The 18,926-nt window shown below is 43.9% G+C and overlaps 1 protein-coding gene across 1 annotated transcript in view; it reads left to right on the top strand.

Moving 5' to 3' along the window:
• Nucleotides 1-18,926, top strand: part of LOC124002643 (protein MTSS 1-like) — a 118,818-nt gene that overhangs the window by 1,280 nt on the left and 98,612 nt on the right. The window lies entirely within an intron of this gene.

Below are 18,926 nucleotides of genomic sequence, written 5' to 3'. Positions count from 1 at the left end.
TGGCATTCTTGGTTCAGTAGTTATTGATGGGATAATTGAATATCCAATATAAAACAAATTTTACCAAGCTAAAACAAATGCAACAGGCTAACTAATGTTAGCCAACTTGCTGGTAGACCAACTCTACTTGCTTTGATGTTAGCTGGCTAGCTAACCCAAGCTGGAGTAGATCAAACAGGGCCATCCATTTTACATGTAGCCCCTGGTCAGATGTTCTACTAACTAGTGAACGTTAGCAAGCTGAATTATAAATCTCCCCATGTATTTGTTGAATCTATCGCAATTATTTGCACGTGTGACTGAACACCAATAGCACTCACTCACTTCTAAATTGTTTCCATTCGATTGTGCACAGGTGAGCAGGAAATTGGTCATTGTAAAATACATAAGGCCACTCTTGTCTGTGAACAATACTATTGGGGAGGGGGTTACAGTAGACCTAACTTTTCTTGAAATATCTACTCAAGAATAGCAGTAGTGTATAAAGGGGAGACTGTCTTAGATAAAATAAAGAGCCCAAATGCTGTCTGTCTTTGGTCATAAATTAAGGTCATTAAGGCCATGAAGTCACCCAATGTCAGTGACTGTTATCCTGATTGGCAGCTGACATTGGCAGGGTGTGAGTTGCATGTGGCAGCAGCACCCAGCAAATTACCAGCATGTCATCCCCACCATATGGCCATATATTCCCCTCATTTTCATATTTAATTTACTTACAAGCACCTAGGCCTATATCCTTATATGAAATGTATAGATCTACCCTTGGGCATGATACTGTGATTGCAACCAATGTCCTTTAAAAAAAAATTGAGGTAAATTGAGTATGCTATTTCAGGGTGGGCCTAGGCCTTTTTGCCCCACAGCTTCCCCATCTGAACAGGCAGCACTGTTCCTAGGCCGACATTGAAAATAAGAATTTGTTCTTAACTGACTTGCCTAGTTAAATAAAGGTCAAAAAAAAAAATCTACTGTTTGCTCAATGCCAACACTTAAAGTCCATGGAGAATAAGAGCACCTCCTCCCAGCTGCCCACTGCACTGAGGCTAGGAAACACTGTCACCACTGATAAATCCATGATAATTGAGAATTTCAATAAGCATTTTTCTACGGCTGGACATGCTTTCCACCTGGCTACATCTACCCCGGCCAACAGCTCTGCACCCCCCCACAGCAATTGCCGAAGCACCCCCATGCTTCTCCTTCACCCAAATCCTAATGTTCTGAAAGGGCTGCAAAATCTGGACCACTACAAATCAGCTAGGCTAGACATTCTGGACCCTTTCTTTGTAAGATGATCCATCGCAATTGTTGCAACCCCTATTACTTGCCTGTTCAACCTCTTTCGTATCGTCTGAGATCCCTAAAGATTGGAAAGCTGCCGCGGTCATCCCCCTCTTCAACGGGGGAGACACTCTAGACCCAAACTGTTACAGACCTATGTCTATCCTGCCTTGCCTTTCTAAAGTCTCCGAAGGCCAAGTTAATAAACAGATCACTTACCATTTCGAATCACACCGTACCTTCTGCGCTATGCAATCTGGTTTCCGAGCTGGTCATGGGTGCACCTCAGCCACGCTCAAGGTCCTAAACAATATCATAACCACCATCGATAAAAGACAGTACTGTGCAGCCGTCTTCATCGACCTCGCCAAGGCTTTCAACTCTGTCAATCACCACATTCTTATCAGCAGACTCAACAGCCTTGGTTTCTCAAATTACTGCCTTTCCTGGTTCACCAACTACTTCTCAGACAGAGTTCAGCGTGTCAAATCGGAGGGCCTGTCTGGCAGTCTTTATGGGGGTGCCACAGGTTTCAATTCTCGGCCCGACTCTTTTCTCTGTATACATCAATGATGTCGCTCTTGCTGCTGGTGATTCTCTGATCCACCTCTACGCCAATGACACCATTCTGTATACTTCTGGCCTTTTGGACACTGTGTTAAAAACCTCCAGACGAGCTTCAATGCCATGCAACTCTCCTTCTGTGGCCTCCAACTGCTCTTAAATGCAAGTAAATCTAAATGCATGCTCGTCAACCGATCGCTGCCCCCACCTGCCCGCCCATCCAGCATCACTACTCTGGACGGTTCTGACTTACAATATGTGGACAACTACAAATACCTAGGTGTCTGGTTAGACTGTAAACTCTCCTTCCAGACTCACATTAAGCATCTCCAATCCAAAATTAAATCTAGAATCAGCTTCCTATTTCGCAACAAAGCATCCTTCACTTATGCTGCTGAACATACCCTCGTAACACTGACCATCCTCCCGATCCTCGACTTCGGTGATGTCATCTATAAAATAGCCTCCAACACTCTACTCAACAAAGTGGATGCAGTCTATCACAGTTCCATCTGTTTTGTTACCAAAGCCCCATATACTACCCACCACTGCTACCTGTACGCTCTCGTTGGCTGGCCCTTGCTTCATATTTGTAGCCAAACCCACTGGCTCCAGGTCATCTAAGTTTATGCTAGTTCATGCCCCGCTTTATCTCAGCTCACTGGTCACAATAGCAACACCCACCCGTATCACGCGCTCCAGCAGGTATATTTCACTGGTCATCCCCAAAGCCAGCTCCTCCTTTGGCAACCTTTCCTTCCAGAACAAAATGAAACAATCACTGAAGCTGGAGTCATATCTCCCTAACTAACTTTAAGCATCAGCTGTCAGAGCAGCTTACCGATCAATGCACCTGCACTTAGCCCATTTGTAAATAGCCCGCCCAACTACCTCATCCCCATATTATTTATTTTTGCTCCTTTGCATCCCAGTATCTATACTTGCACATTCATCTTCTGGACATCTATCAATCTGGTGTTCAATTGCTAAATTGTAATTATTTTGCCACTATGGCCTATTTATAGCCTTACCTCCCTAATCTTACCACCGTTGCACACACTGTATAGATTTTCTTCTATTGTTATTGACTACGTTTGTTTATCCCTTGTGTAACTCTGTTTGTCGCACTGCTTTGCTTTATCTTGGCCAGGTTGTAGTTGTAAATGAGAACTTGTTCTCAACTGGCCTACCTGGTAAAAAAAAGTGTTTCACATGACTACCTTATGGTAGGGCCGTGGATCAGAAAACCAGTCATTGTCTGGTGTGACCACCAATTGCCTCATGCAGTGCGACACATCTCCTTCGCATAGGGTTGATTGGCTTGTGGAATGTTGTCCCACTCTTCAATGGCTATGCGAAGTTGCTGGACATTGGCAAGTACACTCTGTCCTACACGTCAATCCAGAGCCTACCAAACATGCTCAATGGGTGACCTGTGTAGTGAGTGTGCAGGCCATGGAGGAACTGGGACATTTTCAGATTCCAGGAATTGTGTACATCTTCTTGCGACTTGGCTGTGCATTATCATGCTGAAATATGAATTAATGGTAGCGGATGAATGGCACGACAATTGGCCTCAGGATCTCGTCACGATTTCTCTGTGCCTTAAAATTGCCATCGAAAAAATGCTTTTGTTCATTGCCTTTAACTTATGCCTGCCTATACCCAATCCCCACCGCCATCATGGGGTACTCTGTGATAACGTTGACATGACCAAACTGACATACACATGGTCTGTGGTTGTGGGGGCTGGTTGGATGTACTGCCAAATTCTCTAAAATGGTATTGGCAAGCGGCTTCTGGTAGATAAATGAACATTACATTCTCTGGCAAATAGCTCTGGGGGACATTCCTGCATTCGACATGCACGTTCATTCAAAACTTGAGACGTCTGTGGCGTTATGTGACAACTGAATGGATTAACTTGGTTGCCCCCCCTCCCACCATGACCCCTAAGTGACGCAGAAGGGCAAAATAAACTTATGATGTTCTTTGGCTGCTAGAAGTGTTTAAGAGCCACATTATTAACGAAAGCTCTGGGAAACGGCTTGGCTACTAAAGATGCATCGTGAGAAGGTTGTAACGATGATCTTAACACTAAAGAGGCTTTGGGAAACTAGGACCAGAACAGTGCAGCAGAGTTCAGTAGAGTATAGGCCAGTAAAGTAGGCACACTATAGTACAGCATCATTTACTGTACTAAACTCTTGAGGTTGAAATGGGACCAGGACTCCTGTGCGATTCGTGCAGGAATAGGAGTGAAGTTCTAGAGACGAATTCGAGACGACAGGATCGACTGTCCAAAGGAACAAGCAGTACAGCAATACTTGTTTTTTGGGGGGGGGGGGGGGGGGGTCCACTAATGCATTGCTGCCGCAGAGCAAGAACAGACAGACGAGCAGGAAAGGGGGCAGGAAAGTTCAGGCATTATAGAAAACTGCGGGATCAGGACAGTACGGGACAACTTTTTAAGACTGGTCAGGAATACATTTTCACTGTCAACCTGTGCTGTTTTGTACTGCTCAACGTACTCCCACCCCACATACAGTACCAGGCAAAAGTTTGGACACCTACTCATTCCAGGGTTTTCTTTATTTTGAACTATTATTCTACAATGTAGATTGTTTACAGACAGATTATTCACTGTATCACAATTCCAGTGGGTCAGAAGTGGACATACACTAAGTTTACTGTGCCTTTAAACAAATTGGAAAGTTCGAGGAAACGATGTCATGGCTTTAGAAGCTTCTGATAGGCTAATTTACATTGAGTCAATTGGAGGTGTACCGGTGGATGTATTTCAAGGCTTGCCTTCACTCTGTGCCTCTTTGCTTGACATCATGGAAAAAATCTAAAGAAATCAGCCAAGACTTCAGAAGAAAATTGTAGACCTCCCCAAGTCTGGTTCATCCTTAGGAGCAATTTCCAAACTCCTTTAGGTACCACGTTCATCTGTACAAACAAAAGTACGCAAGTATAAACTCCATGGGGCCACGCAGCTGCCATACCACTCAGGAAGGAGATGCGTTCTGTCTTCTGGAGATGAACATGCTTTGGTGTGAAAAGTGCAAATCAATCCCAGAACAACAGCAAAAGACCTAGTGAAGATGTTGGGGCAAACCGGTTCAAAAGTATCTATATCCACAGTAAAACGACTCCTATATCAACAGCCTGAAAGGCCGCTCAGCAAGGAATAGCCACTGCTCCAAAACCTCTATTAAAAAAAGCCAGACTACGGTTTGCAACTGCACATGGGGACAAAGATCATACTTTTTGGAGAAATGTCCTCTGGTCTGATGAAACAAAAATAGAACAGTTTGGCCATAATGACCAACGTTATTTTTGGAGGAGAAAGGGGGAGGCTTGCAAGCTAAAGAACACCATCCTAACCGTGAAGCACAGGGGTGGCAGATTCATGTTGTGGGGGATGCTTTGCTGCAGGAGGGACTGATGCACTTCACAAAATAGATGGCATCATGAGGAAGGACAATTATGTGGATATTTTGAAGCAACGTCTCAAGACATCAGTCAGGAAGTTAAAGCTTGGTCGCAAATGTGTCTTTCACATGGGTAATGACCACAAGCATACTTCCAAAGTTGTGGCAAAATGGCTCAAGGACAAAGTCATGGTATTGGAGTGGCCATTACAAAGCCCTAACCTCAGTCATATAGAAAATGTGTGGGCAGAACTGAAAAAGCGTTTGCGAGCAAGGAAGTCTACAAACCTGACTGTTACACCAGCTCTGTCAGGAGGAATGGGCCAAAATACACAACTTTATGTGGGAAGCTTGTGGAAGGCTACCTGAAACGCTTGACCCAAGTTAAATAGTTTAAAGGCAATGCTACCAAATACTAATTGAGTGTATGAACTTCTGACCCACTGGGAATGTGTGGAAAGAAATAAAAGTTGAAATAAATCACTCACTATTATTCTGACATTTCACATTCTTAAAATAAAAGTGGTGATCCTAACTGACCTAAAACAAGGATGTTTTTACTGGGATTAAATGTCAGGGATTCTGAACGACTGAGTTTAAATGTATTTGGCTAAGGTGTATGTAAACTTCCAACTTCAACTGCATTTACTCAAACTGAAGTAAAATAACTTAAGCCTGCTGCAATAGTAGGAAGGCTATATACAGAGAGTACCGGTACAGAGTCCATGTGTGTGGGGGGGGCACAGGTTAGTCGAGGCAAAATGTACATGTAGGTAGAGGTAATGCATAGATAAACAGAGTAGCAGTAGCGTAAAAATAGGAGGGGGGGGGGTCCAAATAGTCCAGGTAGCCACTTGATTAGCGCATGTTATAAAATGACACTTATCAGTGTTCCACCATTATTCTTAAATAAAATAACCATATACAATTTCATACCGGTATCTTGTGCAACATGAAAGTCAATTTACGACTGAAAGACTAAAGAAATCTCAACTTCACGACTTAAGCAGGAGCACCTTCAGCATGCAATACATGAGCAAACAAGTTAGAATCCCCGAGCTGACACGGTACAAATCTGACGTTCTGCCCCTGAACAAGGCCGTTAACCCACTGTTCCTTGGTCGTCATTGAAAATAAAAATTTGTTCTTAACTTCTTGCGTCGAGCCATCCCGGATCCGGTATCGTGACTACAGCCTCAAGCTCATTACCATAACGCAACGTTAACTATTCATGAAAATCGCAAATTAAATTAAATGAATCTATTTGCTCTCAAGCTTATCCTTTTGTTAACAACACTGTCATCTCAGATTTTCAAAATATGCTTCTCAACCATTGCAAAACAAGCATTTGTGTAACAGTATTGATGGCTAACGTAGCATTCAGCGTGCAACATTTTCCACCAAAACCATAAAAGCATTCAAATAAAATAATTTACCTTTGAAGAACTTCAGATGTTTTCAATGAGGAGAGAGGTTAGATAGCAAATGTTCCGTTTTTACAAAAAATATTATTTGTGTCGACTAATCGCTCCGTTTTGTTCATCGCGTTTTGGTAAGGGAAAAAGTCATTAAAACGCAAACTTTTTTCCAAATTAACTCCATAATATTGACAAACATGACAAACGATGTTTAGAATCAATCCTCAAGGTGTTTTTCACATATCTATCGACGATAAAATCCATCGTGGCAGTTTACTTTCAATTCTGAGGAAATGGAACACGCATGGACTTACTGATTACGCACACAGGACACCGGGCGGGACACCAGGTAAATGTAGTCTCTAATGGTCAATCTTCCAATGATATGCCTACAAACGTCACAATGCTGCAGACACCTCGGGGAATATACAGAAAGCACAGGCTCATTCCTGACGCATTCACAGCCATATAAGGAGACATTGGAACACAGCGCCTTCAGAATCCGGGGCATTTCCTGTATGAAACATCATCTTGGTTTCGCCTGTTGCATTAGTTCTGGGGCACGCACAGATAATATCTTTGCAGTTTTGGAGACGTCAGAGTTGTCTTTCCAAGGCTGTCAATTCCATGCATAGTCGAGCATCTTTTCGTGACAAAATATTGCGCTTAAAACGGGCACGTCTTTTTATCCAATAATGACACAGCGCCCCTATAGGTTCAAGAGGTTAACTGACTTGCCAAGTTAAATAAAGGTTTAATACATTTTAAAAATGTGTACACAATGGTTGCATTATTTACGCATGGCAGATTTTTTTGGGGGGGGTTGAAACAATCAAGGAATGTGCCTACCTTGGTAAAAGTAGTGTTGCAGCCTCACGTCATTTCCAATATCGACGAGCCAGATATCAATAAGCATTCACGCCCCGAGGTTATTCCCAATCAGTGTAGGCAATGGAGGGGTTAGGCATTGTAAGGGATACAGCATTTCTACAAGGCCCCAACAGAGACCATAGACTAAATCAATGGTTGTGAGAAATAGCCTTATAGCAGTTTCCTGATTGATCCTCAAGCTGCCCTTCCCTGGACATTCCACATACACATTTGTAGGCCTAGGCTATATCTGATTAACTTCAGGCCAGGGTACGAAGGAATGATTCGTAATTCCTCACAAAGTTACAACAAAGGACTAATATTTTTGGACTGTCATGAAATTGAATCCATAGAATGGGACTTGAGGAAGGATTGTTCACATAGATACAAATGTCAAATATATTTGAAAGAGAAAAAAAATCAGTCGGCAGCTTCAACATTTTGGCCAGTTGAAGTTGGAAGTTTACATACACCTCAGACAAATATATTTCAACTCAGTTTTTCACAATTCCTGACATTTAACCCTAGTAACAATTCCCTTTCTTAGGTCAGTTAGGATCATCACTTATTTAAGAATGTGAAATGTCAGAATAATAGTGAGTCATTAATTTCAGCTTGTATTTATTTAAACACATTCCCAGTGAGTCAGAAGTTTACATGCACTCAATTAGCATTTGGTAGCATTGCTTTTAAATTGTTTGACTTCATTAGGGTAGGGGGCACTATTCACCTCCGATTAGGATTTTTCAACGCCGATACCGGTTTATTGGAGGACCAAAAAAGCCGATATCAGTCAATTAAAAAATAAAATATACATTTATTTATTTGTAATAATAACAATTGCAATAATACTGAATGAACACTTATTTTAACTTGTAATATATAATAATATATGCCATTTAGCAGACGCTTTTATCCAAAGCGACTTACAGTCATGTGTGCATACATTCTACGTATGGGTGGTCCCGGGGATCGAACCCACTACCCTGGCGCTACAAGCGCCATGCTCTACCAACTGAGCTACAGAAGGACCCCAACTTGATATAATACATCAATAAAATCAATTTAGCCTCAAGTAAATAATGAAACATGTTCAATTTGGTTTAAATAATGCAGAAACAAGTGTTGGAGAAGAAAGTAAAAGTGCAATATGTGCTATGTAAGAAAGCTAATGTTTCAGTTCCTTGCTCAGAACATGAGAACCTATGAATGCTGGTGGTTCCTTTTAACATGAGTCTTAAATATTCCCAGGTAAGATGTTTTAGCTTGTAGTTATTATAGGACTATTTCCCTCTATACCATTTGTATTTCATTAACCTTTTACTATTAGATGTTCTGATAGGCACTTTAGTATTGCCAGTGTAACAGTATAGCTTCTGTCCCTCTAGTTAACGCGCGCTAACTAGCTAGCCATTTCACTTCGGTTACACCAGCCTCATCTCGGGGGTTGATAGGCTTGAAGTCATAAACAGCGCAATGTTTGACGCACAACGAAGAGCTGCTTGCAGAACTCTCAAGTTCTGTTTGAATGAATGTTTACGCGCCTGCTTCTGCCTACCACAGCTCAGTCAGATACTTGTACGCTTGTATGCTCAGTCAGATTATATGCAATGCAGGACACGCTAGATAATATCTAGTAATATCATCAACCATGTGTAGTTAACTAGTGATTATGATTGTTTTTTATCAGATAAGTTTAATGCTAGCTAGCAACTTACCTTGGCTTACTGCATTAGTGTAATAAGCAGTCTCTTTGTGGAGTGCAACGAGAGGCAGGTCGTTATTGTGTTTGACTAGTTAACTGTAAATTTGCGAGATTGGATCCCCCGAGCTGAAGAGGTGAAAATCTGTCGTTCTGCCACCGAAAACTTGAAATCGGCCCTAATGAATCGGCCATTCCAATTCTTTTGATTTTTCCCATGATGTCAAGCAACGAGGCACTGAGTTTGAAGCTAGGCCTTGAAATACATCCACAGGTACACCTCTAATTGACTCAAATTATGTCAATTAGCCTATCAGAAGCTTCTAAAGCCATGACATAATTTTCTGTAATTTTCCAGGCTGTATAAAGGCAGTCAACTTAGTGTATGTAAACTTCTGACCCACTTGAATTGTGATACAGTGAATTATAAGTGAAATCTGTCTAAACAATTGTTAGAAACGCACAAACTAGATGTCCAAACCGACTTGGCGAACTATAGTTTGTGAACAATACATTTGTAGTGGTTGAAAAAACGAGTTTGAATGACTCCATAAGTGATTGTAAACGTCTGACTTCAACACTTATTTTTCTTAACTTAATTTTTGGTTAAGGGCTTGTAAGTAAGCATTTCACTTTTAGGCCTACTACACCTTTTGTATTCGGTGCATGTGACATTTTGTAAACATTTTTGTAATTTAAAAAATATATACACTGCTCAAAAAATAAAGGAACACTAAAATAACACATCCTAGATCTGAATGAATTAAATATTTTTATTAAATACTTTTTTCTTGCTGACAACAAAATCACACATTATCAATGGACATCAAATTTATCAACCCATGGAGGTCTGGATTTGGAGTCTCCCGAGGGATCTCCTCCCAGACCTGGACTAAAGCATCCGCCAACTCCTGGACAGTCTGTGGTACAGCGTTGGTGGATGGAGCGAGACATGATGTCCCAGATGTGCTCAATTGGATTCAGGTATGGGGAACGGGCGGGCCAGTCCATAGCATCCATGCCTTCCTCTTGCAGGAACTGCTGACACACTCCAGCCACATGAAGTCTAGCATTGTCTTGCATTAGGAGGAACCCAGGGCCAACCGCACCAGCATATGGTCTCACAAGGGGTCTGAGGATCTCATCTTGGTACCTAATGGCAGTCAGGCTACCTCTGGCGAGCACATGGAGGGCTGTGCGGCCCCCCAAAGAAATGCCACCCCACCAAACCGGTCATGCTGGAGCATGTTGCAGGCAGCAGAACGTTCTCCACGGTGTCTCCAGACTCTGTCACGTCTGTCACGTGCTCAGTGTGAACCTGCTTTCATCTGTGAAGAGCACAGGGGACCAGTGGCGAATTTGCCAATCTTGGTGTTCTCTGGCAAATGCCAAACGTCCTGCACGGTGTTGGGCTGTAAGCACAACCCCCACCTGTGGACGTCGTGCCCTCATACCACCCTCATGGAGTCTGTTTCTGACCGTTTGAGCAGATAAATGCACATTTGTGTCCTGCTGGAGGTCATTTTGCAGGGCTCTGGCGGTGCTCCTCCTGCTCCTCCTTGCACAAAGGCGGAGGTAGCGGTCCTGCTGCTGGGTTGTTGGCCTCCTCCACGTCTCCTGATGTTCTAGCCTGTTTCCTGGTAGCGCCTCCATGCTCTGGACACTACACTGACAGACACGGCAAACCTTCTTGCCACAGCTCGCATCGATGTGCCATCCTGGATGTGCTGCACTACCTGAGCCACTTGTGTGGGTTGTAGACTCATGGTACCACTAGAGTGAAAGCACCGAAGCATCAAAAGTGACCAAAACATCAGCCAGGAAGCATAGGAACTGAGAAGTGGTCTTTGGTCACCCCCTGCAGAACCACTCCTTTATTGGGGGTGTCTTGCTAATTGCCTATTTCCACCTGTTGTCTATTCCATTTGCACAACGGCATGTGACATTTATTGTCAATCAGTGTTGCTTCCTAAGTGGACAGTTTGATTTCACAGAAGTGTGACTGACTTGGAGTTACTTTTTATTGTTTAAGTGTTCCCTTTATTTTTTTGAGCAATGTATATATTCTCCCGCATTGGAAAGCGGTCTCCATTTCAGAACCGTGGACAATCTTCAGTTGAATTGAATTGGCCCCTTCCCCAATATGTCGCTATGTGCATTTAAGCAAATTTATTGGTGTTGAGAACAATGTGTCTGAGGCAGCAGCGTCGAGAGGATATAGCTCTTGCCATAATTGTCTTTGAAAAGAAAAACCCCAACTTAATTAGGTCTATAATCAATAGTCCAACTGTTTAAATGTGACTGGTGTTATAAATGATCCATATAAAGTAGGGATGCACGATTTGTCGGTGAACATATTGGTATCGTCCGATATTAGCTAAAAATGCCAAAACGTGTTTTGGCCGACGTTGGTCTAGTTTAACGCCGACGTCAAAGCTACCGTGCATACCCATATGGTGTAATGACACCTCGTAAAGTTTTGCGCTACACATGCAACACAGCATTCCTAACTTAACCCACAATGGCTGCTGTGTGGATCGAGCAGTCATTTGATCGAGTAAGAACATTTACTGCGAGACAACTCGGTCTAAATCCATTAAAACCAAGATAATGGAATTCATTGCCCTTGACATTCAAACGTTCTCTCTCGTGGGTGATGTAGGATTTTGCCGACTGGTCGAGCACCCTTACACACTACCAAGTGCGCTATTTTTCAGTTGTTGCCCTACTGGAGTTACACAGTAATAGCGTCCCTGCTTTTAGCTTCACGACATGTATACTATGGAACGCCGTTTGGGTCTTTGTCAAAAAATATAAAGTAGCACTGTCAAAGCTGTACATAAAAGTCTGCAAACACCGGCCACGAACGATGTTTACAATACCGCATTGGTAATAAAGCATCATTTGTTCAACCGCAACTTCTGGGGTAGCTATCTTTAGCTTGGGACCTCGCAAGCACCAATGCAACCAGCCTGAAAACAATGACCAGTAGAACCTGCAGTCATCTTCATTATTCTTAGCAATTATTTAGGAATCCTTGTAAGTATTAGCTAGGTTGCCACTTGTTCACCTATTGAACTTCAGTTCATAAAAAATAAATAGCTAGTCAGCAACTTAGCCCTGTTGCCCAAAGCTAAAGTTATAAGTAGCCAGCTAGCTTCATTTGGCTAGTGAGGTTTGACCGGACTGGTTAATGTGTTGTGAAGCTAGCCACAATAAGGATTAGGCAATATAGTGGAATTTGCAGATAATCTCTGTTTATCATATGCATAGTCACTTTAACCATACTACCTCAATCAGGCCGACTAACCGGTGCCTGTGTGTAACCTCGCTACTGTTAATTTTTCATTGTCTTTTTACTGTTTTTATTTCTTTACTTACCTAGTGTAAAAAAGGTGAACAATAAGTAAGCACGTGACAACTTTGATTTGATTCATGTGGGAGCTGATGTTTGTCTTTCTCACCATCTTGATAACATCTACGGGATCGGTGTCTCCGCCCGTACACCACAGGATGGGTGCGCTAACATAGGCTAATGTGATTAGCATGAGGTTGTAAATAAAAAGAACGTTACCCTGGACATGGACAGGTCTGATATGGGCAGAAAGCTTAAATTCTTGTTAACTTCTTGCGACTCCAAAGCCGTATCCGGGAGCGTAATCATAGCCTCAAGCTCATTACCATAACGCAACGTTTCCTATTCATGAAAATCGCAAATGAAATAAATATATTGAAACACAAGCTTAGCCTTTTGTTGACAACACTGTCATCTCAGATTTTCAATATGCTTTTCAACCAACGCTACACAAGCATTTGTGTAAGAGTATTAATAGCCTAGCATAGCATTAAGCCTAGCATTCAGCAGGCAACATTTTCACAAAAACAAGAAAAGCATTCAAATAAAATAATTTACCTTTGAAGAACTTCGGATGTTTTCAATGACGAGACTCTGTTTGATAGCAAATGTTCATTTTGTCCAAAAATAGTATTTGTGTAAGAAATAGCTCCGTTTTGTTCATCACGTTTGGCTAAGAAAAAAAACAGAAAATGCAGTCAACACAACGCCAACCTTTTTTCCAAATTAGCTCCATAATATCGACAAACATGGCAAACGTTGTTTAGAATCAATCCTCAAGGTGTTTTTCACAATTCTATTCGATGAAAAATCATTTGTGGCAGTCGGTTTCTCATCAGAGGCAAACGGAAAAATACTGCAGCTGGAGATTACGCAATGATTGCGACTGAGGACACCAAGCGACCACCTGGTAGATGTACTCTCTTATGGTCAATCTTCCAATGATATGCCTATAAATACGTCACAATGCTGCAGACACCTTGGGGAAAACGTGTAAAACGTAAGCTGACTCCTAGCTCCTCCACAGCATTATATAAGGAGTCATTGCCATGCGGCACTTCCTGATTGTATTTTTATCCAGGTTTTCTGTAACCTCAGTTCTGTGGCACTCTCAGACAATATCTTTGCAGTTTTGGGAAGGTCAGTGTTTTCTTTCCAAAGCTGTCAATTATATGCATAGTCAAGCATCTTTTCGTGACAAAATATCTTGTAGCCTACATATTTGTACCTTTTTGTTGATAGATGTCTATCAAATTGAAATTTGAAGATCTCAATTTTTAAGGTAAGTGCCTGCACCTGCTGTCCTTTCAAATCCAAATGTTTCCGTTTGGCAGTTCCTGCAAGAACCCCCACCACCTTTCGGGTTCTTGGAAGAACCATATTAGTGCCAATAACCGTAAGGTTCTTCAAATAACTTTAAGGAGCTTAGAAGAATCCTTGTTGAACCCCTCATTTTGTATGTTACAGCAGCCTACTTGTGCAGTCTGCACTCAAAGCTGGTCTTCTCAACATCAAGTGAAATGCTATACTGAACAGTGAGAACTTCAGGAGGATGACTAAAGCTTGAGTCATAGTTTCCTGGTAATAGGGTTTGTGCCACCACTGCCAAATCTTGTTGCTGTCTGATGCGCCCTCTCGCAGGGCTGTTGGCATATGATGAAAGAAGTTTAAGTCGGTGTGTTGACATGCTACTCAACTGTTATCCACCCACACCCATCCTCAGACTTTCCCTATGGAGGAGATCCCGGAATTGAAGTGGTTCCATGTAATTTGTGGGCAGAGGTAACACCGTGCTTTCACTTTGACAATTGTTGAGTGTGTCCTTATCTAAGCTTGGAATCGGGGAGCGGCCATGCTAGGGGCCGAGCCCTGGTGATAGAGAATTTGCATTTGGAGGATGGTGAGGGTGGCTTTCAGGTCTCCGGTGTTTGCTCAGGACCCATGCAGTACTACGGATCACTGGAATTTAACAGCCCATCAACCTCTGAACAGCCCTGTGGGAAACTGTGGTATTGTAGTATCCAAATGCACCCACCTTAACTGTGTGATCCACAGGATTTCTCAATTAACAAGTGCCCTTTTAGGTTCCATCTATCTTTATAAGGACAGTGCATCATTCTCCATCCAGTGTGAAAATGTATTTGAGAAGTGCGAAAAGTATGCTCAACGTCGGTGTATGATTTGTTACTGGGCTATTGGGCTCCCCTAGCCTCCTAAGGGCCCTTGTTAGTAGCAGTTTAAGTGTCGAGAGGAGCTGGACCGTCATCTTTTTTGTATCAATTATTAATCCAATAAGTGGAGCACGGGAGGCAGGTTGGCTCCGCTGTTGGTACAGCTCTAGGCATGAATGAAGGACAGCTGAGCTTCAGCTTGAATGGAGCAAAGTCCGCTACTTTACTGTTCAACAGGATCAATGATCAGTTAGGTTCTAGTGGCATACCCTGATGCTGTTTTTGGAGGTAGAGAAATGGCGCAATAATTAGCCAGTAGGAGTGTAGAACATTTACATTTACATTTAAGTCATTTAGCAGACGCTCTTATCCAGAGCGACTTACAAATTGGTGCATTCACCTTATGACATCCAGTGGGACAGTCACTTAACAATAGTGCATCTAAAACTTAAGGGGGGTGAGAGGGATTACTTATCCTATCCTAGGTATTCCTTAAAGAGGTGGGGTTTCAGGTGTCTCCGGAAGGTGGTGATTGACTCCGCTGTCCTGGCGTCGTGAGGGAGTTTGTTCCACCATTGGGGGGCCAGGGCAGCGAACAGTTTTGACTGGGCTGAGCGGGAGCTGTACTTCCTCAGTGGTAGGGAGGCGAGCAGGCCAGAGGTGGATGAACGCAGTGCCCTTGTTTGGGTGTAGGGCCTGATCAGAGCCTGGAGGTACTGAGGTGCCGTTCCCCTCACAGCTCCGTAGGCAAGCACCATGGTCTTGTAGCGGATGCGAGCTTCAACTGGAAGCCAGTGGAGAGAACGGAGGAGCGGGGTGACGTGAGAGAACTTGGGAAGGTTGAACACCAGACGGGCTGCGGCGTTCTGGATGAGTTGAAGGGGTTTAATGGCACAGGCAGGGAGCCCAGCCAACAGCGAGTTGCAGTAATCCAGACGGGAGATGACAAGTGCCTGGATTAGGACCTGCGCCGCTTCCTGTGTGAGGCAGGGTCGTACTCTGCGGATGTTGTAGAGCATGAACCTACAGGAACGGGCCACCGCCTTGATGTTGGTTGAGAACGACAGGGTGTTGTCCAGGATCACGCCAAGGTTCTTGGCGCTCTGGGAGGAGGACACAATGGAGTTTTCAACCGTGATGGCGAGATCATGGAACGGGCAGTCCTTCCCCGGGAGGAAGAGCAGCTCAGTCTTGCCGAGGTTCAGCTTGAGGTGGTGATCCGTCATCCACACTGATATGTCTGCCAGACATGCAGAGATGCGATTCGCCACCTGGTCGTCAGAAGGGGGAAAGGAGAAGATTAATTGTGTCGTCTGCATAGCAATGATAGGAGAGACCATGTGAGGTTATGACAGAGCCAAGTGACTTGGTGTATAGCGAGAATAGGAGAGGGCCAAGAACAGAGCCCTGGGGGACACCAGTGGTGAGAGCGCGTGGTGAGGAGACAGATTCTCGCCACGCCACCTGGTAGGAGCGACCTGTCAGGTAGGACGCAATCCAAGCGTGGGCCGCGCCGGAGATGCCCAACTCGGAGAGGGTGGAGAGGAGGATCTGATGGTTCACAGTATCGAAGGCAGCCGATAGATCTAGAAGGATGAGAGCAGAGGAGAGAGAGTTAGCTTTAGCAGTGCGGAGCGCCTCCGTGATACAGAGGAGAGCAGTCTCAGTTGAATGACTAGTCTTGAAACCTGACTGATTTGGATCAAGAAGGTCATTCAGAGAGAGATAGCGGGAGAGCTGGCCAAGGACGGCACGTTCAAGAGTTTTGGAGAGAAAAGAAAGAAGGGATACTGGTCTGTAATTGTTGACATCGGAGGGATCGAGTGTAGGTTTTTTCAGAAGGGGTGCAACTCTCGCTCTCTTGAAGACGGAAGGGACGTAGCCAGCGGTCAGGGATGAGTTGATGAGCGAGGTGAGGTAAGGGAGAAGGTCTCCGGAAATGGTCTGGAGAAGAGAGGAGGGGATAGGGTCAAGCGGGCAGGTTGTTGGGCGGGCGGCCGTCACAAGACGCGAGATTTCATCTGGAGAGAGAGGGGAGAAAGAGGTCAGAGCACAGGGTAGGGCAGTGTGAGCAGAACCAGCGGTGTCGTTTGACTTAGCAAACGAGGATCGGATGTCGTCGACCTTCTTTTCAAAATGGTTGACGAAGTCATCTGCAGAGAGGGAGGAGGGGGGGGGGGAGGGGGAGGAGGTTTCAGGAGGGAGGAGAAGGTGGCAAAGAGCTTCCTAGGGTTAGAGGCAGATGCTTGGAATTTAGCGTGGTAGAAAGTGGCTTTAGCAGCAGAGACAGAGGAGGAAAATGTAGAGAGGATGTAGAGGATGTAGAGAGGAGGGAGTGAAAGGATGCCAGGTCCGCAGGGAGGCGAGTTTTCCTCCATTTCCGTGTGTGTTCGTCATTTCGTCTTTCCATAGCAATGGCAAAATGTAATAGAGATTCTCTCCGGGAGTCAACTCCGATACAAAGGCTTTCATGCAGTTTAAAGAGTAACTCGAGGGACTAACTTCAGAAGAGCTCTACTCACTAGGGAGAAAAAAGAATCAAGGAAGTGAAACCATGAAAGAAACAGGGAGGGCTCTCCTGGGTGGATCACTTCAAGCTTTTTTCAGACACAGGAAAGCAGCCTCTTTGGTACAAACCATTGGCACTGGTAGGCTACAAGTGGTGCTTAGACACTATGCACACAGTTCTCTAGCCTGCAAGTAGTCTACAGCTATTTTCCCCTTCATAATTTCAAGAAGTTGTAAAATGATTTATTTTATTGAATTCTGCTACTGAAACCAGTTTGAAAGGTGAGAGACAAGCACAAAACTGCAGGCTATAGGCTGTACTTCCCATCCCACACCCACACCTCAAAAGCATGAGGATTTTGACACTCAACTTTTTCTGTTCATTTATGTTTATTTCACCTTTATTTAACCAGGTAGGCTAGTTGAGAACAAGTTCTCATTTGCAACTGCGACCTGGCCAAGATAAAGCATAGCAGTGTGAACAGACAACACAGAGTTACACATGGAATAAACAATTAACAAGTCAATAACACAGTAGAAAAAAATGGGCAGTCTATATACAATGTGTGCAAAAGGCTTGAGGAGGTAGGCGAATAATACAATTTTGCAGATTAACACTGGAGTGATAAATGATCAGATGGTCATGTACAGGTAGAGATATTGGTGTGCAAAAGAGCAGAAAAATAAATAAAAACAGTATAAAAAACAGTATGGGAATGAGGTAGGTGAAAATGGGTGGGCTATTTTCCTATAGACTATGTACAGCTGCAGCAATCGGTTAGCTGCTCGGATAGCTGATGTTTGAAGTTGGTGAGGGAGATAAAAGTCTCCAACTTCAGCGATTTTTGCAATTCGTTCCAGTCACAGGCAGCAGAGTACTGGAACGAAAGGCGGCCAAATGATGTGTTGGCTTTAGGGATGATCAGTGAGATACACCTGCTGGAGCGCGTGCTACGGATGGGTGTTGCCATCGTGACCAGTGAGCTGAGATAAGGCGGAGCTTTACCTAGCATGGACTTGTAGATGACCTGGAGCCAGTGGGTCTGGCGACGAATATGTAGCGAGGGCCAGCCGACTAGAGCATACAAGTCGCAGTGGTGGGTGGTATAAGGTGCTTTAGTGACAAAACGGATGGCACTGTGATAGACTGCATTCAGTTTGCTGAGTAGAGTGTTGGAAGCCATTTTGTAGATGACATCGCCAAAGTCGAGGATCGGTAGGATAGTCAGTTTTACTAGGGTAAGCTTGGCAGCGTGAGTGAAGGAGGCTTTGTTGCGGAATAGAAAGCCGATTCTTGATTTGATTTTCGATTGGAGATGTTTGATGTGGGTCTGGAAGGAGAGTTTGCAGTCTAGCCAGACACCTAGGTACTTATAGATGTCCACATATTCAAGGTCTGAACCATCCAGGGTGGTGATGCTAGTCGGGCATGCGGGTGCAGGCAGCGATCGGTTGAAAAGCATGCATTTGGTTTTACTCGCGTTTAAGAGCAGTTGGAGGCCACGGAAGGAGTGCTGTATGGCATTGAAGCTCGTTTGGAGGTTGGATAGCACAGTGTCCAATGACGGGCCAGAAGTATATAGAATGGTGTCGTCTGCGTAGAGGTGGATCAGGGAATCG

This window comes from Oncorhynchus gorbuscha, linkage group LG18, assembly GCF_021184085.1.
Source record: "Oncorhynchus gorbuscha isolate QuinsamMale2020 ecotype Even-year linkage group LG18, OgorEven_v1.0, whole genome shotgun sequence".
NCBI classification, from domain to species: Eukaryota; Metazoa; Chordata; class Actinopteri; order Salmoniformes; family Salmonidae; genus Oncorhynchus; species Oncorhynchus gorbuscha.
This window is presented reverse-complemented; position numbering and strand designations above follow the sequence as displayed.